This window comes from Mus musculus, chromosome 5 (assembly GCF_000001635.26).
Source record: "Mus musculus strain C57BL/6J chromosome 5, GRCm38.p6 C57BL/6J".
Taxonomy (NCBI): Eukaryota; Metazoa; Chordata; class Mammalia; order Rodentia; family Muridae; genus Mus; species Mus musculus.
In genome coordinates, this window is record NC_000071.6 from 29680435 (window position 1) to 29701959 (window position 21525).

At 46.1% G+C, this 21525-nt stretch overlaps 1 long non-coding RNA gene across 2 annotated transcripts; it reads right to left on the reverse strand.

The window, feature by feature from the left end:
* Window positions 1-4414: 4414 nt before the first annotated feature.
* Gm42245 lies at window positions 4415-19427 on the reverse strand. Of its 2 annotated transcripts, none has more exons than XR_880916.3 (3): window positions 19284-19427; window positions 15694-15810; window positions 4415-7872 (listed from the first exon to the last, which is right to left on the reverse strand). It is a non-coding gene; the product is annotated as a predicted gene, 42245 (long non-coding RNA). The 2 variants fall into 2 exon arrangements; XR_880917.2 differs by lacking the exon at window positions 19284-19427 and adding an exon at window positions 10851-10961 and having other exon boundaries at window positions 15694-16090.
* Window positions 19428-21525: the final 2098 nt, after the last annotated feature.

Genomic DNA, 21525 nt, shown 5'->3' on the forward strand with positions numbered 1-21525 from the left:
AGGACATCATACACATAAAATATACATTTAAAAACTAGGGGGCTGGGGCAATGGTGGCTCACACTTTTAATTGCACTTGGGAGGCAGAGAATGGATTTCTGAGTTCGAGGCCAGCTCTAAAGAGTTCCAGGACAGCTAGGGCTATACAGAGAAATCCTGTCTTGAAAAACAAAAAAAATAAAAATAACAGGGGGCGGGGGGCAACTTTTTTTTTCCATTCGGGTTTTTTGTTTTTGTTTTGTTTTTCGAGACAGGGTTTTTCTGTATAGCCCTGGCTGTCCTGGAACTCATTCTGTAGACCAGGCTGGCCTCGAACTCAGATATCTCACCTGCCTCTGCCTCCCAAGTGCTGGGATTAAAGGCGTGCACCACTACACCCGGCGATCTTTTTATTTATTTTTTATGTGAGTGTTTTGTCTGAATGTATATCTTTGAGGGTGTAGGATCACCTGGAATTGAAATATAGACCCCTGTGAGCCACCATGTTGGGTGCTGGGAACTGAACCCAGGTACTTTGGAAGGGCAGCCAAAGTTCTTAGCCACTGAGCCATCCAGACCCCAATATTTGTTTGTATATGTATATATGTGATATGTTCCATGTATGGGGGGGGGGGTGTCAGGACAACTTCTTAAGAGTCAATTCTTCTACCTTTATTTGGGTTCCAAGGATCAAATTCATATTATTAGGCCATGTGGGAAGCACTTACCTATTGAACCATCTGACAAGCCTTGTTTGCTTTTTTCTTGCAGTGCTGGAACTAGAACACAGGACTTTAGTTACGGTAGGCAAGTACCCTACCATTGAGCTAGCTACACCCCCAGCCCTTTCTTGTTTGAAATAGTTCAGGCTGGCCCCAAACTCAAAATCCTCCTTCCTCACCATCTCAAGGGTTGTGTTTACAGGTATAACTTACCATGCCTGAGTATTTTTGTCCTTTTTATTATTATTCATTTGCCTATTTTCTGTATGTGTGTGACATATGTAATATAGCCATGTGTAGAGATCCGAGGTCAACATGCAAGAGCCAGGTCTCTTTTTGAATGAGAAAAAGAAAAAGGAAAGGGAAAACATGACTGGTCCAAGGCACCAGATGGATGAAAAAAATAAATAAAAAAGAAAGAATATGGTTAGCTGACCAAGCCTGATCAGTCAGTCAACAGGTTCTCCAGCATGGGAGTGAGAATTAAAAAGAAAAAAGACAGACAACATTGTAGCATGACTCCAGTCAATTCAGAGACTGAAGGCAAATTTTATTTTCCAATCCACTTTTTATACCATTTTAATTACATGCAAGTATTTTGGGTGAGCAGTACAATAACTAACAAAGCAGTAAGCAAAGTCCTGTGATTACTCCCATGACAGTTGTTTAAAAGGCCTTGTCATAATGACCAAAATACTTGAGCCCACTTCCTTGTTCAAGCCCAAAATCTTGCCTGAAGCCTAGTTCTTCTGTTCCTCCCTAAGACTAAACTTCCTGCCTTAACCTACTTCCCTATTATAGCCTAAAGTTAGATTCTTGCCCTGAGCTTACTTCCTTGTCATGGCCAATGTCAGATTCCTGTCTGAAGCCCATTTCTTTGTTCTTGGCCAATATCAGACTCCTGCCAAGTGGTACCCCAAAAGGCTTTCCACAGTTAGCCCCAAGTTTTGAGAGAGAGAGGGGGAGAGGGAGAGGGAGGGAGGGAGGGAGGGAGGGAGGGAGGAAGAAAGGAAAAGAACATGACTATTCATTCCTAGGTATGGTAAAGGAGAAAGTTTATTCTAGACCTGAAAGACCTCCGAAGTGGAGAGACACTCACTCAAGTCTCGGATGACGCAGACACCCAAGAACTCATGAGAGACCAATCTTGATGCAAACAGCAAGAGGTTTATTCGGGAAAGGCCATTGCACTGGGTACTACTCATATCCCATGCAGGGGTAGAGAGTCGACCCTGAGCTCAAGGGGTAGGGGGTTTATAAAGGCAGAAACCACAAACACCTGGCATTTGGGCTATATAGCATTTGGCAAGCTAGCAAGTTTGCATAATGGGTTCAAGGAATGGTTAGAGTATTCTGTACAAACATCCTGAAACAATGGGGCAAGTTAAACTTCCACTTTGTGGTTAGTACATCCTGGAACAATGGGGCGAGTTAAACTTTTACTCCCCGCCATTAGTGAGGTCTATTTTGGACACAAGTCTAGGGGCTTAAATAATTTTTCACTCTCTCTCAGGATCTTTCAGACCTATGGGAAAGCATAGCCCAAGGCAGGGACATCTGAGAGTCCAGAGTAGACATGACTAGACTGGGCTGTGCCATGGGGATGCGTTCCAGATGCAGCGGCTCAAAGGTACAAAGAGTGGGGTAAGCAAAATGGCTGGATTATATATAGGGAAGAGCACCCTAGCTGGCTAACACCCCCCTAGGCTAAAGACTTAAGGGTAGGGCCTAGGGTGTGTTAGCCAGGTGGACCCTGTAACAGGTTGGGACTAAGGGATGCAGGAAGAACCAGGGGGCCAGACCCACTTTAATATGTTAAATAGGCACCTCAGATATTTGTCCAAGGTTTGAAACCTAACACTTCTACCATATAGGTCCCAGAGGTTGAACTCAGGTTGTCAGGCATGGCAGAAGTGCCTTTACCTCCTATGCATTCTTGCCTACTTTTGTTCTTAAAAGACTAATGCATATTGTGGTTCAGAGATTACTCCCCAGGTATGGACACACATTACTTGCCCACTTTCAGATGACATGAGTGGCAGGATCTATTAAACTAACCATCCTCAGCTGGTCAGTAATTAGCAAATGTCTGCCATCCAGGAAACTGAAATCTAATACTAGTGTGAGTCTCCTGCCTCACTTTCCTGATCCAAACCTGGGCTGGGCAAACAAAAGAGACCATAGAAGAATGCAGCAAGGGCTGGTGAGATGGCTCAGTGGTTAAGAGCGCCGACTGTTCTTCCAAAGGTCCCGAGTTCAAATCCCAGCAACCACATGGTGGCTCACAACCATCCGTAACAAAATCTGATACCCTCTTCTGGAGTGTCTGAAGACAGCTACAGTGTACTTACATATAATAAATAAATGAAAAAAAAAGTTATCTTTAAAAAAAAAAAAAAAAAAAAGAAGAATGCAGCAAGTATCTGTGGCCACCTGGTGATAGAGACCAACATACTAGAAGTCAATAGGTTCTCCAGTCCAAAATGAATGACAGCTACTGTTTTTAAGAAGTGGCCTTCTTGAGCCAGATGGTGAATTCAAGCAGCAAGTTCCCCCAGGCTCTCTCGGCACAGCAAAACTGCAGGGGTCCATGCCCTCCAGAGGTTCCACATTCAGCACTTGGTCAGGTGAGGGCACAGTACTAACTGATAGAGTGATACTTGAACACCTTGCAGAGTGAGGTAGGAAGAAAATGTGGATCACAGTTACAATGGGCTAAGCCTATGGCTGTTTGTCCTTGTGGCCTTGGGTGGAACATTTTGAAAGCAGTAGTATGCAGAAGAGGCTGTTCACTGACTTGCAGACAGGAAGGATAGAGGAGAAGCCCAGGGAGCTGGTTCATCCCTGGAGATACTCCCCCAGAAACCTGCTTCCCACAGATCTCACCTTGTAAAGTTCCAAATCCTACTAGGATAGCCCAGTAGCAAAGGGTCATGCATTGAAATTGGAGAGCATTTCATATTCTAGTGCTCAGAGTTAGAACCACAGGCAGCAGGACCAAGACATGGAGTACTTTTTAAAGTGTGGGAAATGTGTGCCTCACCAGAATTCACACTCTGATGTTACTAGCTGACTGTGGTGCAACAACAAAAGGGGCAAATAGTGTAGGTTAGAGCAGGGTGTGGTGGCACCCAATTTTTACCCCAGCACTTGGGAGGCAGAGGCAAGTGGATCTCTGAGTCCAAAGCCAGCTGGTCTGCATAGTGAGTTTCAGGACAACCAAGACTATAGAGAGGGGCCCTGACTCAAACAACAACAAAAGTAGTATTGTTTAGTTGGTAGAGAGAGTACTTGTCTAGCATGTATGATCCCCAGCACTATATAAACTGGAGACCTTTGGAAGTGAAGAGGAACAGGAGTTCGAGGTCATCCACGGCCACACAGTGAGTTCAAAGTTAGCTTAACCTCAAAGAGCTTATCTTAAAAGGAAGAACGTTATTTTCTCACATTTCAGAGGCAAGAAGTTGGAGGCCTAGGTGTCTGTGGGCCACAATCCCTCTGTGGCTGAGAAGAGTTTGCATTTTGTCAGCTTCTAGTGGCTACTATATACTTCGATTTGAGGCCATATCACCCCAATACCTGCCTCCATTGCCTCGTGTGTGTGTGTGTGTGTGTGTGTGCGCGCGCGTGCGCGGGAGGGGGGGCGGGGGGGGTTAGAGAACTCCTGTCTCAGTCTTCCCATAAACTATGATGACAGACATACATCTCCGTGCCTGTCCCCCTCTTAACTTTGTATTGATTCTTTGAATTTCATATCATGCACTCCAATTCCATTCATCTCTCTGTCCTCTGCCCTTGCAACCTCCTCCTCAAGGTGGGGAAAAACCAAAAAAAAAGAAAGAAAGAAAGAAAGAAAGAAAGAAAGAAAGAAAGAAAGAAAGAAAGAAAGAAAGATAGATAGATAGATATAGATATAAACAAAAACAAAAAAAGAAGAACAAACCATCTCATCATGGAAGCCGTCATGTTCATGAATCTTGCAAATATTCATTGCAATGAGTCATTGGTCTGGTTCGAGGCCCCTGGTTTCTGTTATGCTGTCAATACTGGATCCTCACCAGGACTCCTCGTGGATATCCTGTTGTTGCTCTGTGTCATAGAGATCTTGCTGCTTTAGTTCTGAAGAACCAGTCTCTTCACATGCTCCAGGAGTTCACAGATAAGAGTGGATGTTGGAGTGGGCCGTCTCCAAGCCCTGGGTGGCAGCTGAGTTGATGAGTCTGAGAGTTGCCCAGCCCAGCCCAGTAGATGGGTGGTCCCTGGCCTCACTCTTAGGAAGTCAGGCATCCACCTGAATTAGCTCTCCCATCCACATTCTAATCCAGAATGGTCTCTCAAAATCATCAATGACATACACAAACTTCCACCCACCAAACACAGCCTCCTTCACAGAGCTTAAGATGTGGCCTTAAACTCCATCTGAAAACCAAAGCATGTGGCACCTGGGATATGAAAACTTGATTCCAAGCTTAGACTGAGGGAAGGGGGTAGTTTCCCACCATGTAGTTTTCAGTAAACCCTTGATAATCCTACCCAGGTCATTTCTAGAAAACAAATTTCTTTATAAGCTGGGTGTGATGGTACATACCTGGGGAGGCTGAAGCTCCTATTTGTACCTAGAAGTTTGAACCCAATCTAGGCAACCTGGCGAGACCTCATCTCAAAAAGAAAAAAGAAAGAGATCTTTTCAGTACTAAGCCCTTCTAAGGCAAAGTTACAAAGTGTTCTAACTGAGGGAATAGAGTAGGCTTCCAGTATTACTTCTGCCATCACACACTGGACCAGTCACCTACCAGGTCAGATGCCCAGGGTTCCTGGGAAGTTGCCAGACACAGTCTCTCATGGCCTCTGCTGCTGCTTAGGCAGCACTCCTGGTTTTCTCCTCCTCCTCTTTTTTAGAATTATTTATTTTATGTTTATGAGTATATGGTAGCTGTCTTTAGACACACCAGAAGAGGGCATCAGATCTCATTACAGATGGTTTTGAGCCACTATGTGGTTGCTGGGATTTGAACTCAGGACCTTCAGAAGAGCAGTCAGTGCTCTTAATCATTGAGCCATCTTTCCAGCACACTCCTGGTTTTCTAGCTTCTCAGAAGCATGCTGACTTGTATACTGGGCCATTCTTGCCTTCCATATAAGTTCCCTTTCTTATTGCTGTGACCAAATCCCTGCCCAAATCAAGGGGAAGAGGAATTTGTTTTGGCTCATAAAGAGTTCAGTCAGTAGTCACTTGCCCACCCATGCAGATTGTCAGAGAATCATTGTAGAATGTGATGCCATGAAGAACTCAGGAGAGGCAGCAAAGCGCCAGGACAGGATTGCTACCGGTAAGCTTCCAGTGACCACTTCACTGGACTGGCGCTCATGTCCCCACCCACAATGTTAGGAGCCCATCCAAGCATTCATCCATTTAGGGCTCCTGCATCATCCTCACGAACATTCAAAAGTTATGTTCTACTAATCCAGTGTTATATCTCAGTCCATGAGATTCATCACCACAATCTTCAGTTCCCACATTCAGTAACCACCCTGATGAGCCTGTCCTGTCCTAGAGATACAAGAGGCAAAGGGCTCTGTGCTCTGTCTACTCTGGGAAATCCTCTTGATGTCTGTCTCAGCCAGAACTGAGGCATACAGTGGCACTGAGTGTGACTTGTTTGTTTGCTTGTTTGTTTGAGACAAGATCTCAATATGCAGCCCCGGCTGTCCTGGAACTCTATGTAGATCAGGCTGGCCTAAAACTCAGAGATCCACCCACCTCTGCCTCTCAAGTGCTGAGATAAAGGTGTGTGCCATTACACCTGACCTCAAGCATGGTCTTAATTTGTCCTCAGCCTCCACTGCTGTGGCATTTCTGGTGGATTCTATGAAATTCCTGCCAGCTGTGCACTCTCTGGGTGGGAAAGACACCCAGATCCTCTGGAGACTGGGGTGAGAGATGCTTGAAGCTAACTTGACAACAGACTCTAGCTGAAAAGAAACATGAAACTCCACAGTTCTTTGGAGGGTTTTGTTGTTTGTTTCCTATATAACAGGACCATCTTCCTTCACTTCTTTTTATTTGTTTTTTCAAGACAGGATTTCACTGCATAACCTGGCTGTCCTGGAACTCACTCTGTAGACTAGGCTGTCCTTGAACTCACAGAGCTCCATCTACCTCTGTCTCCTAAGTGCTGGGATTAAAGACATTCACCACCATCACCCAGCTTCTTTCACTTCTCTAGCACTATTTCCTGCATGGTATATTACACCGTGTCACTCATCTCTTTCTTCCTCGTCCCACTAATATAAGTTTTATTGTGTCTGTTTGATACATTGCCAAGTTCTCAACACATAGAATAATATCTAGTGCACAATAGGTGCTCAGAAATATTTGGTGAGTGATTGATCTGTTCAAAGATGAAAGGCTTTGCTGGGCCCTGTAGATGCTTCTATTCAGGCTATCCCTTGGATCCCAGGATCCCACAAGGTGGCAGAAAAGAATCTACTGACCTCCATATGCAGGTTGTGGCATGTGCTCACCTGCACACACATTGACACACCGAATTTAAAGAAAGGCTTAGCTGAGTTCTTTTCAAGTTAAGACTTACTTACGTGCATTCATGTTCTCACTGATGGATGCTGTTTCCCACCCATCTCCAAGAGTGTGCCTCCAGGTCTGGCCTGCACAGATGAGTGCAGGGATGGGTGCACGCACCAAGGACCCCTGCTTGATATCTAAATGGGAATTTTGCCACCTAGTGGCCAAAGTCAGTTAGGCTTAGACTGAACAGGGAGCATGCCCCACTTAGTGGTCAGTGAGACTCTGCAACTTGACAGGCACAATGTCCACTCTCCATGCAGCCCCCTATCCAGCTACTGCTCAGCAGCAACTGATGAATCATAGCATTTTAATCTATTTACAAGCTGATCAGGCTTGTCTTTCTTGTGTCTCTTCATCACGTTGTGACAACCCGGTGGTAGGAATACAAGGCTGAGCAGCTCTCCAGGTCAGAAGTGGGAACATCACATCACACAGCATCCACATTAGAGAGCACACCGATGTCCTCAGCAGCATTAGTGAATTCACCGGGTGAGCCATGAGGACAGCACTAAGTGGAAAGCAATGGTGCTAACCAACAAATCCTGGCTGTTTCCCTTCAGTGAGATATGCAGAGTGGGCAGGCTCCTAGAGAAGATAAAGGTAGGTGGTTACAGGGCTGTCAGAGAGTGACAAAAGGTGACAACCTGTGAGAATGTTCTGGGATTCCGTAGTAGATCTGGTTGTACAACCTTATGAGTATTACTCAACGTAAAAATTGTTTACTTTTTGAAATGTTATTTATATTGATTTGTTAGAACAAAAACGTATGTACATGTGGCAGAGGACTTACGGAGATCAGCTCTTTCCTGCCACCTTGTGGGATCCTGGGATCCAACTCAGTTTGTCAGTCTTTGTGGCCAGAACATTAACAGTGAGTCATCTCACCAACCTCCCCATTCCGCCCCCACGCCCCCCCCACACACACACGCTTTTTTAAAGATAGGATCTTAGTAGGGTATGCCATTAATCCAAGCACTCAAGAAGCTGGGTTAGGTAAATCTCTGTGAGTTCAAGGCCAGCCCAGTCCAGCACATCCAGGGCTGTTACACAGAGAAACCCATTCTTAAAAAACAAACACACAAAAAGTCAGGGTCTCATTCTGTAGCTCGGGCTATCCTGGAACTCATTATTAGACCAGATTGGCCTGCCTCTGCTTTCCAAGTACTGAGATCAAAGGCATGTACCACTATATATGACAGCCCTTTAAATTTTTTTAAATTATGTTTATTCATTTACTTCGTGAGTGTGTGATGTATGTGTACACACTTGTGGAAGTCAAGGGACAAATTTCAGGAGTTGGTTCTCTCCTCCCCTGGTGGATCCCAGGGATGAAACTCAGGTTGTCAGACTTAGCAGCAAGATGTCCATCTCACCATCCCTAATGTTTTTAAAGACTTGTTTTTATTTTGTATATGTGTGGGTGTTTTGTCTGCATGTGTATCTGTTTCTGACCACGTATATAGTGCCTATGGAGGCCAGAAAAGGGCACTGAACCCTCAAGAATTGGAGTTACAAATGGTTGTTAGCTGCCAGCTGGGTGCTAAGAACCAAACTTGGGTCCTTTGGAAGAGCATTGAGTACTGCTAAGTATGGTGATATATGCTTTTAATCCCAGCAGTTGGAAGACATAGGTAGGTAGACAGATCTCTAAATTCAAGGCCAGCATGGCCTACAGGGTAAGTTCCCCAGCCAGCCAGGGCTACACAGTAAGACCCTGTCTCAAACATTATATATCATTTTCAATGTGTATAAATCTTTTTTGTATGTGTATATGTGCACTGTGTGTGTGTGCTTAGTGTCTGTGGAGGCCAGAAGAGGCACTCCATCATCTGGAATTGGAGTTATGAGAAGCTTGTGAGCCACCATATAAGAGAACTGAACCTAGTTTCTCTGCAAATGCACCAAGTGTTCTTAACCACTGAGCCCACATTTTTTTATGTTGATGTATTGATTTACTTCTGAGACAAGATTCTTTGCACATGAGACTGGCCTCAAGCTCACTGTGTAACCAAGGGTAACTTCTGATCCTCATTTCACAACCTGCCCTGTTCTGGAATTCCAAGTGTGCACCATAGCCAGTTTATGTGGTGTTGGGGATCAAACCTAGGTTTTCATCACAGGTAGGTATCGTTCCAATTGAACCATAGCTCCAGCCTCCAAAAAAACAGTATATTTTATTTTATTACTCTTTTTTTATTAGATATTTGTATTAGTTAGGGTTCTCTAGAGTCACAGAACTTATGAATAGTCTCTATATAGTAAAGGAATTTATTGATGACTTACAGTCTGCAGTCCAATTCCCAACAATGGTTCAGTAGTAGCTGCGAATGGAAGTCCAAGTATCTAGAAGTTACTCAGTCCCACTTGGCAAGCAGGCGAGGGAGCAAGAGCTTTGATCTGGGATTAAAGGTATGTTCCACCACACCTTTAATCCCAGATGACCTTGAATTTGGAGATTTAATCTGGAATCCATAGCCACTATGCCTCAAGGTCTCCATACCAAGATCCAGATCAGAAACTTCTATCTCCCAGCCTCCAGATAAGGGTCACTGGTGAGCCTTCCAATTGTGGATTGTAGTTCATTCCAAATATAGTCAAGTTGACAACCAGGAATAGCCACTACAATATTTTCTTCATTTACATTTCAAATGCTATCCTGAAAGTCCCCTATACCCTCCACCGCCCTGCTCCCCAACCCACCCACTCCCTCTTCCTGGCCCAGGCATTCCCCTATACTGGGGCATATGATCTTCACAAGACCAAGGGCCTCTCCTCCCAGTGATGACTGACTAGGCCATCCTCTGCTACATATGCAACTAGAGACACAGTTCTGGTTAGTTCATATTATTTTATTACTCTTACTACATTTTATTTACTGATTGTGTGTATGTGGGGCAGTGGTTGTGGGGCATCTTCAGGGCTCACTTGGGAGGTTAAGGAACAATTTTCCAGAATCTGTTTTTTCTTTTTTTTGGTTTTTCGAGACAGGGTTTCTCTGTGTAGCCCTGGCTGTCCTGGAACTCACTCTGTAGACCTGGCTGGCCTCGAACTCAGAAATCCGCCTGCCTCTGCCTCCCAAGTGCTGGGATTAAAGGCGTGCGCCACGACGCCCGGCCTGTTTTTTTCTTTCTATTATGTGGTTCCCAGGAATCAAACACAGGACATCAACCTTGGCAGCAAGCACCTTTATATGCAAAGTCATCTCACGGACCCAAAACTGTATATTTCTGAATTTTTATATCTTAATAAAACTGATTTTTTTACTTATTTATTTATTTATTTATTTTAAGTAAATGAGTACACTGTTGCTGTCTTCAGACACACCAGAAGAAGACATCGGATCCCATTACAGATGGTTGTGAGCCACCATGTGGTTGCTGGGATTTGAACTCAGGACCTTTGGAAGAACAGTCAGTGCTCTTAACTGCTGAGCCATCTCTCCAGCCTGATAAAACTAATTTTTAAATCCCATTTGTGAGCTGAAGAAATGGCTCAGCATAATAGTTCTTCTTGATCTTCCAGAGAGCCTAGGGTCAATTCACAGCACCTACATAGCTGCTTACCATAGTTTGTAACTCTAGTTCCAGGGTATCCAATATACCCTTCTGGTCTCCATGAATACTAGGCATGCACATGCTGTGCAGACATACAAACAAACAACCAGGTTTCCGTTGCTGCAAAGAAACACAAAGACCCAAGATGGTTGAAGTGAAACAGAAGAAGAAACAGATCTTCAATAAGTTCACCACCACAGCATTAACCTGGATCAACTGGTAGACATGTCCTACGAGCAGCTGATGCAATTATACTGCACTTGCCATGGGCAGTGCCTGAACCATGGCCTGAGGTAGAAGCAACACTTACTACTTAAGTGCCTGAGAAAAGCCAAGAAGGCACCACCCATGGAGAAGCTGGGATTGAGGGACAATGCTCATGCTGCCTGAGACAGTAGGTAGCTTGCCGGGTATGTACAACAGAAAGGCCTTCAACCCAATGCAGCAAACCAGAGGTCATGGGCCTAGGCAAGTTTTCCAATAAAGAAAGAAAAACAAAAAACAAAAAGCAAGCTGGGGAGATGTGGGACAATGGGCTACACACAGACAGCCTGGTATCCAGTCAAGCTTAGGTCTTGAAACCCGGTGGGCCCCGGTGGGTGGTAGATGGTTGGGGGTAAGGGACTATGGAGTTAGGCAGGGCTTCATCTGTGAGTTTACAGCTTGGAGAAGGGGGAGGACAGATACCTCTCTCTGGTTGGATGTAGATAGGAGAGTCTTTTTCCTGTAGGAGGGTAGAGACTTGTATGAGTAGAGGGGAAAGTGGGTTGGCATCTAATTTGATGAAGGATCTTGACAACCAGGGGAGCAAATTGACAGCATATACACTGTCTGAAAAGAGGTTAAGGGGGCCCTTGACTTCTTTTAGAGCTAAATAGATGGCATATAATTCTTTATATTGGGGGAGAGTGACTGGGTAGCTCTTTGAATCAGAGGATAGGGGTTCATCTTCAGGGAAGTAGTATATTACTGCTGCAGCCTCCCTCTTGGTAAATATTGAGGGGGCTCCTGCTATGGGCCCTTTTGAGAATAGTTTGGGAGATCCCTTATTTGTGTGTGGGAAGGCTTGGTGCTGCTCCTACATGACTGATAGCCACACAACCTCCTGTGGGGGCTGTGGGGTGGTAACTTCAACAGGAGCTAGGGGGTCAGGAGACATGATTAAATGCCTTCAGTCCCATGTAGGTGGAAATTACCACACACTGGGTCCCACCAGGTTTCAAGACCTAAGCTTGAGTGGAGACCAACCAGGCTGTCTGTGCATAGCCCTAGCCCGTTGCCCCACAGGGAGGAAAGGCAAGGGTTTATTTGGCTTACACTACAGTATAATGTGTATCACCAAAGGACTTCAGGACAGGAACTCAAGCAGGAAAGTATCCTGGAGATGGGAGCTGATGGAGGGATGCTGCTTACTAGTTTGCTTCCCCTTTCTTGCTCAGCCTGCTTTCTTATAGAACCAAGAACCACCAGCCCAGGGATGGAACCACCCACCATAGACTGGTCCCTCCCATATCAATAACTAGTTAAGAAAATGCCTTACATGGGCTGGTGAGATGGTTCAGTGGTTAAGAGCCTGGACTGCTCTTCCATAGGTCCTGAGTTTAGTTCCCAGCACCCACATGATGGCTCACAAGCATCTGTAAGGAGATCTAAATGCCCACTTCTGGTGTGTCTGAAGACAGCTATAGTATATACATTAGTATATACATATACATTTACACACACACACACATAAAATCAGAGAAGGTAGCCATTATGATGGAGACTGAGAGGGATGATGGGTGGCCAGCCAGACCTCACCACAACAAGGGTAAGGACAGGAACCATCAGGGGAAGCCACAGAATTCTCAAAGCCAGAGAAACTTATCCATGTTCCCTGAGTGTGGCAGGAATATAATCCCAAGAGCCCTAATCTACCCTCTCAGCAGACCCAAGAAAGGACATCAGAGTTTCTCTCATCCCCTCAGTGGGCTGGTATTATGTGAGTCTTAGGCTCAAAGCTGGCCATGAGTATAGAGATAATGAGAGCTGTCTGCAGGAAGAGTGTGTGTGTGTGTGTGTGTGTGTGTGTGTGTGTGTAGGTCAGAGGACAACTTTCAAAGTTAATTCTCTCCTACCATGTAGGTTCTGTCAGATCCAAAGGAAACTCCAGTTTCCCAAAGGCAGTCCAAATACTCAGAAATGACATTTCTTTATTATTTCTTTTTTGTTTGTTTGTTTGTTTGTTTTTGTTTTTTTTTTTTCGAGACGGGGTTTCTCTGTATAGCCCTGGCTGTCCTGGAACTCACTTTGTAGACCAGGCTGGCCTCTAACTCAGAAATTCACCTGCCTCTGCCTCCTGAGTGCTGGGATTAAAGGCCTGTGCCACCACGCCCAGCCAGAAATGACATTTCTGAGCTCAATCTTGACTATAGAAGGATTTCTGGTGGTTAGATAAAAGCCAGCATTCAGGAACTTGTGAAACTAGTTCCCCTCTGCCAAAAGGAGTAATTTCCCTTCCCTCTGACAGTGTCTTCTCAACATATCAAAGCACATTCTGTTATTACGGGTGCCTGCTACACATTTCAAAATCTCTGAAGAGCTAGCATTCCAGAGAACTGTGTCTCCTCTGCTCCCCTGTCCTTATGGGCTTGCCAACCCCCAGCTGCCCACTCTTTCTGTAGCCCCGCTGTTATCAATGTGCTCTCTCTGCCCTGCTCCCGCTTCTCTCACTATCTGCTCTATTCTATCCCCTGCTCACAGAGAGCCCTGGCCAGATCCACTCTGCTGACCATGTTCAGTCTACATCTTTCTCTCTCTACTCTGGACTCTCAGATTTCTTTGGCTGTTTTCTCTCACATATCTACAATAAAAACTTTCCCCTTAGGGCTGGAGAGATGGCTCAGCTGTTGAGAGCACTGGCTGCTGATCTGGCAGAGGACCCAGGTTCAGTTCCCAGAACCCACAGAGTAGCTCACAACCACCCATTGCTCCAGTTTCAGGTGTCTGATGCCCTCTTCTCCATGGGCTCTGTGCACACAGCACACAGACACACACAGAGAGAGAGAGACAGACAGAGAGAGAGAGACAGAGACACAGAGACAGAGAGAGAAAAGGGGCGTATGGGGAAAGGGAGAGGGAGGGAGAGGGAGAGAGAAAGAGAGAAAACAGAAACAAACAAAACTTCTCCTTAACCACACCAAGGAGTGGTCATGCCATCAGTTTATACAGGTCCCAGAGATCAAACTCAGGTTATCAAACCTGACAGCTAATGTCTTTTCTCCCTGACTCACCTTGTCTGCCCAAAATACTATTTAAAAGATGAAAGGTGAGTAATACCAGCCCTAGGATTGAGGCTGTAATCCATGCTAAGTGGGAAGACCACCTTACCCAACTGGGCCCTCAGTGAAGCAAGGGTCCAGAAACAACTCAAACAGCCCTCTCAAGAACCAGAGACAGAGACTGGAGAGATGGCTCAGTGGTTAAGAACACTAACTTGTACTTCCAGAGGTCCTGAGTTCAATACCCAACAACCACATGGTTGCTCTCAACCATCTGTAATGGGATCCAATGCCCTCTTCTGGTATGTCTGAAGACAGCTACGGTGTTACTCATGTACATAAAATAAATAAATAATTCTAACCCCCCCCCCCAAACAATTGAAAAAAAAAAAAAGAAAGAACAGAGACAACCACAAGGTGGTGGCACACACCTTTAATACCGGTATAGGACATAAAAACCGTGCCAGGTTGAGACCCAGAGACTCAGTGGGCACACACCTGAGACTTAGGCAAGTCCTCACTCCCTGACACTCTAGCCTGGAAACATGTCCTCCAAAACAGAGTTCTCCGTGCTAAAGATGTACCTAGCAGTCCAGAGGGTTTAGCCAATAAGCTTCCCTTCCCAGACATTCCTCCTTGCAAAACGTATTTAATCTCAGGTCCACCCGGAGAAATGAGTATAAATTATGCACCTGTTTTCCACATGAACAACCAATAACCTGTTTAGAACCATGGACTGTGTCTTTCATCAAGATCCGCTGTAGGGAGCCACGGAGAAGGCATTTGACTACAGAACAACCTGTAGAAGGCTCTCTGCACTACCAGTCACAACCATCACCAACAACTAAGGACAATCACCACTGGGACAAGCAGGAACTCCCATTTCCCCCTGCCCTAGACTAGACTCTATCCCCAGCCCAAGGGCCCATGACTCTGTTCTCAGCTCTTCCAGAACTCCCAGAGGCACCTGGATGTCCAAGAGTCTGAGAACCCCATGGCCCTGGTCTCATCGAACCCCCGAATCAGCTCCGGCTTTCCTGTATCTTAGACTGCACTTTCCCACCTTCAAAGTGATGTCTCAGAGCTTCCCTACAGCCTGGCACCCACCCTTGTGACAACAGCATGGGATAAGCACAGTCAAACTCCCCTCCCCAAGTGGCCATGCCCTGCGGTGGGATGGACATCGTCCAACATCCCAGTGTCTGGGAAACAGAGGCAGGCAGATCTCTATGAGTTCAAGACTAGCTTGGTCTACCAGAGATAAGACAGGCAAGGTGAAGCCAGGCGTTGGTGGTGCACACCTTTAATCCCAGCACTCGGGAGTCAGAGGCAGGCGGGTTTTTTAGTTCGAGGCCAGCCTGGTCTACAAAGTGAGTTCCAGGACAGCCAGGGAGAAACCCTGTCTCTAAAAACAAACAAACAAACAAACAAACAGACATGGTGGCTTTAGGAGCCAGCTAAAGTTACATAGAGAGACTATGGAGAGAGAGAGAGAGAGAGAGAGAGAGAGAGAGAATTCACCATACTTGCCCCCAGGGGTAGGAGGAAATAGAGAGGCCAGAGGGAGAAGGGAAGGCCAGCAGCAGCCCCACCTTGCATTTCTTCACCTTGGTTGCAGGCAAGAAGAACAAGACAGCTGTGTCCTGGCAGAGCTTCCGGCAAAGTTCCTGGCTGTCTTGGTCTCCAGGGCAGTGCCACACCACAGGGTTCTGAGGAAAAGGGAACCAGGACATTTGGAACCTGTTCAATAGTGCTGAGCTGCCCTGGCTCTGAACCTGTTCATCTTGTTTTGCTCTGCTTCTTCACGCCAACTCTTCTCAAACACCTTGGGTTTGGCTTTCTTGGACTTCCTTATGTCTCCATCTTGGAGCCCTTGCACTTCCTTCCTTCCTGAGGCTCCTCACCTGTCTTCTATTAGAGGTGGTAGAACAGGAGGGAGGAGATTCCACAACCCCAACCCAGTGCCTCACAGCTTATTATTCCAATCAACCTTGCTGCTACAACCTCTCATGTCCTTGGAAGCTACCAAAGGTAGCACTGGGAATTTGGCCTCTTGCCCAGGCTCAAACTTCAGATAGATAGGGAAGACTCTACAGTACAAAACACACCCCATGTGGGCTGAATATAAACTACATTTCCTTTGACCCCTTGAATGTAGTGTTTCACTTGTTAACCTGTATGTGGCACCCCTCTCAGGCTGTCTGCTTTCCTTTTAAGACAAACCTTTTTCACCAGCTTGGGATCCCATCAGGCACAGAGCTTGCTGTGAAACCCACAAAGGTGTTGGTTGTTTAGCTTTCACATCCTACCAGGGTCAACAACCACAGACACTACAAACATATAGATGGCATATGCTAAGCACCAGCTGTTTACATTGGCCATACAGGCATATAATGGTATATGTTATGTACCAACTGTTTACATTGGCTATCTGTATATAAGCTTCGACCAACCTGAGGAACCTATGTTATTTCCGAATTTGTGTGTCATACTAAGACTAAATCCTGTAGGAGGATATATTCTAGGGCTGAGCCTCTTCACAGGTTTTGGATTCCATCAGGGAAGTCAAGTACAGCTGGATGTCAGTCTAGGTGGGCACCCAAGGGAGGAGATTACTATTTTATTGGGTTCTTATACTTCTAACTTATTCTACCCTAATCCCTTCCAAGCCTCCAACACTGGGTAGGAAAGAAGGAAGGTTAGAGGAGAAAAGTGGCATAGACTGCTTAAGACTACTTCCTGCTAGTTAGGGACAATGAGTTCCTTGGCGCAAGTCCAATCTTTTTTGTTTGTTTGTTTGTTTGTTTGTTTTTTGCTTTTCGAGACAGGGTTTCTCTGTGTAGCCCTGGCTGTCCTGGAACTCACTCTGTAGACCAGGCTGGCCTCGAACTCAGAAATCCGCCTGCCTCTGCCTCCCGAGTGCTTGAGATTGAAGGCGTGCGCCACCACACCCAGTGGGGCAAGTCCAATCTTTGTTGTCAGGGTATCTCCAACTTCTTGTCAAACCACAAGAGCAACAACCAGGAGCAGCAGAAACCACATCAGTAGCCTCCCTACCCCTCTCTGGGCTCTGGCATTTGTTCCCTCTCCAGAGTCCCCAGAATTAAACTATCAGCACCTGGCAAAAAACACACCTCTGCTAGTGCATGAGGCAAATCATAATCACTTGCTGTAAAGCAGCCGCTCATCCCACACCTGGGATTAAAACAAAAATACAGGGGGCTGGTGAGATGGCTCAGTGGGTAAGAGCACCCGACTGCTCTTCAGAAGATCCAGAGTTCAAATCCCAGCAACCACATGGTGGCTCACAACCATCCGTAATGAGATCTGACTCCCTCTTCTGGTGTGTCTGAAGACAGCTACAGTGTACTTACATACAATAATAAATAAATCTTTAAAAAAAAAAATACAGCCAGGCATGGTGGCGCACGCCTTTAATCCCAAGCACTCAGGAGGCAGAGGCAGGCAGATTTCTGAGTTTGAGGCCAGCCTGGTCTACAGAGTGAGTTCCAGGACAGCCAGGGCTACACAGAGAAACCCTGTCTCGAAAAGCAAATAAATAAATAAATAAATAAATAAATAAATAATAAAACAAATATATATTCACATAACATAACTGGGTTTTTAAAGATTTATTTATTTTTATTTATATGAGTACACTGCAGCTGTCTTCAGACACACACCAAAAGAGGGCATCAGATCCCATTACAGATGGTTGTAAGCCACCATGTAGTTGCTGGGAATTGAACTCAGAACCTCCGGAAGAGTAGTTAGTGCTCTTAACCACTGAGCCATCTCTCCAACCCCCATAACTGAGTTTTTTAAAGAAACCAAAATTTTCACTACGTAGGACTGACCATGTAAAAAAGAGGAAGATGGAAGGGAAAGTGGCCTTGCAAAGGCTTTTGGGAATTATTCAGGTAATCCAAAGAGCTATTGAAGGACTGGGAGAAGGGTAGAGCTTCCAGGATCAGGTGTCCATTTACAGTGCAGGCTGGGAAAGATGAGAGGTGCAAAGTACATCAGGAGCCACACATTCCAGGGCACGGAGGTCACACGCCAAGCTCTGGGTGGAGCAGGAATGACTCAAGGAGCCACGCCCCATAAGGCAGGGACCATTGAGCTCAGTGTAGACAGATGAGCAGAGCTGAGTAGCTGGCCAGGCTACTCCTACCTTCAAGGAATTCAAAGAAATGGGAACTGCTTCCACAGCACCACACAATGCTAGCTCAGCTGCCAGCCCCACCCTGGCCATGTGGCATGGAGCTGCCCAATCCGTGAATGTTCTCATACAGGGAGGACCAAAGAACTCTAAGCAGCCAAGGTCCTTCACTCAGCTAGTGAAGGGTGTATACTGGGACAGGGCAAGTCCCACAGCATGGATAAGAAAGAATGTGCCAGCCTCAAAATGCCCCAGGTGCTTTTATTGCAGGAGGGAGAACGGAGGTCTTGGGATATGGGAAGGAAAATGGAGGAAGCAAGATGCAGCATGGAGGGGCTGAAGTAATGGCTCAGCGGTTAAGAGCACCGACTGCTCTTCCAAAGGTCCTGAGTTCAATTCCCAGCAACCACATGGTGGCTCACAACCATCTGTAACAATATCTGACTCCATCTCCTGGAGTGTCTGAAGACAGCTACAGTGTAACTTATATATAATAAATAAATAAATAAATCTTTAAAAAAAAGATGCAGCATGGAGGATAAAGGATACAGGATCCATGATGGAGAATAGAAGACATAGTATGAAAGGAGAATGCAGGATACGAGATGCAAGATGCAGGGTAGATGGAACAGGACACAGGAGGCAGGTTGCAAGATGGAAGATGAACACAGAGCAGAAGATGCAGGATGAAGGACAGAGGTGTTGCATGGGAGATGAAGAACACAGGACACAAGATGCAGGAAGGAGGATACAGGGAAGTAAGAGATAGTCCTGCTTGCCCATAGCTGCCATCTAATAGCCTCAGCATAAAAAATGAACAAATTATCCCTGCTCACTGGTTCAAACCCTGAACTGAGCAGTTGTCAGGCAGGACTGAGTCCATCCAGGGAGCAGGGATTTCCTGTGGAAGGCTGTGTGCCTGTGGGCACCAGTACCTTAAGGTAGTGCCCTAGAAAACCTCAGGGCTCCTGCCTGGGTGCCCTGCCCAGACCTGCTTTCCTGAAAACACTCAGAACTTACCTTTCCCCTGGAAAGGCCTCTGTCTCTGAAATGGCAGAGTTGGTTTGTTCTGGCTATCATGTAAATGACTGAGTGACTAGGAGCCTAGCTGAGAGCAGAGGAGGACCCAGAGAGCTCACAATCTGTAGGAACATCGTCAGGACTTTCTCAGGGTTGTTTGGAGGATGTTTCTTAAGGGTATCACTGGGCGGAGGCTGCTGCCCAGTCCCAGCTTGTCCTGGAGGAAGTGGATGGGAGGAATTAATGCAATGTAAGTGTGAAAGGTAGAGGAGTGTGGTGGGAATGAGTCATAGGTGGGTAGAGCAGACAGGTCTGCCTGACTGTGCTGGGAAGCAGGTCTCAGGAACAGCTGGTTGAGTGGCCTTGGAGTTCAGATCTGACTACTTGCCTTGAAAGGGCTGCTGTCCTAGTTATTTCTTTATCTGTCAGTCAGTATCTGAAAACAGCCACACAGCACACTGCATTCAGCATCAACAGTCTTAGAGAAAGACCCATGTTCCCAGGTGGGTGCACAAGCTATATGGCTCACCTGCAATACCTATGACCAGAGAAAGGCTGGACAGGTGCCACTGCCAGATGCCCAGGAGCGTGGGGAGAGAGAAGACACCACCTCATATAACAGGGACAGAGCTGGGTGAAGGAATAGAGGGGGTGTAACTACCATGACCCCTGGGGAGCCAGGGCCTTGACCTCCTACTCTGAGCTAAGTCACTATGAGGTTTCACAATCCTCAGGACTGCCCTCCTGGTGACTGGCATATGACCTCAACATATGGTCAGTTCTGCCCCTCTCAGTTCAGAGGTTACATCCCAGAAAAATAACAGCAAAATGATATAAAGACAGACTCCCAGGTCTCCTAGCCTTGCTGAGGAAGGACATTCTGAACAGGCTGCATGCAGATGGTTGCGTCCAAAGGAAACTCTAATTCCCCAAGCCCCAAAAGACAATCCAAACATCCAGAAATGGGCTCAACCTAGGCTATAGGAGGATTTCTGGCAGTTAGATAAAAGCCAGCATTCCGTGCTGGAGAGATGGCTCTGTGGTTAAGAACACTGACTGCTCTTCCAGAGGTCCTGAGTTCAAGTCCAGCAACCACATGGTGGCTCTGAAAGATCCTGACAGAATGTAAAAGGTCACAGAAGCCCTGAAATTGGCAAAATAGATTCCACTGTTAGCAGAACTAGCTTCATTGATTTAGAAACATAGAGGTGCACAATGCTCTGGTCACTCCTTGAACCTGTGTGTCTGCCAATGTTTTGACAGTTCCTTGAACCCAGGTGTGTGCCCACTGCTGCACCTCACAATACTGGTTTCTGGGAAAGAGTCAGAAAATCTCCCCAGCAACCACATCCGGGCCAATCCTGAGTTGCTACACCTGCACCAGACTCTTTCCTTGTACCCCTCCCATACCCATTTCTTGAGAATAGACATTGTTTAGATCTGGAAATCCCCTACTCTCCCTTCTCCTCCCCCCCCTTCCCCCCGAGGGCCTATAAAAACTGAGACCCCTTTCCCCTCGAGGTCGACTCCTCTACCCCTGCGTGGGATATGAGTCGTCCCCAGAGCTCTGGCTTTCCCCAAATAAAGCCTCATGTGGTTTGCATCAAGCTTGGTCTCTCGTGAGTTCTTAGGTGTCCACTATTGTCCCGAGACCTGAGCGAGGGGCTCCTCTAGGAGTCTTTCAGCTCACAATCATCTGTAATGGGATCTGATGCCCTCTTCTCTTCTGGTATGTGTCTGAAGACAGGGACAGTGTACTCATACAAATAAAATAAATAAATCTTTAAAAAAAAAAAAAAGCCAGCGCTCCTCAGAAATTGTGAAGCTGTTCTCCACTGAAAGGAGTCATTTCCCTTACCTCTGGCTGAAGGTACACAGGGCTACTCATGTTGCCTTTGGCATTTCAAAACTTATGATGGTCTCCAGGCTCCTCAATATCATAAGTACCTGTTATACATTTCAAAATCCACACTAGTACCCTGGCCCTTTTCACAGTACATTACCACTGTCTTCAGCTATAACAGGAGAGGGCATCAGATCCCATTATAGATGGTTGTGTGCCCATTTCATGTGACTGCTGGGAATTGAACTTAGGACCTTTAGAAGAGCAGTCAGTGCTCTTAGCCACTGACCCACCTCTCCAGCCCCCAGTCTACTAATCTCTTCCTCTATTCTGGATTCTTCCAGACGCCTCCAACTGTGCTCTTTTTCATATCTACAATAAAACACTCCCCCTTACCCA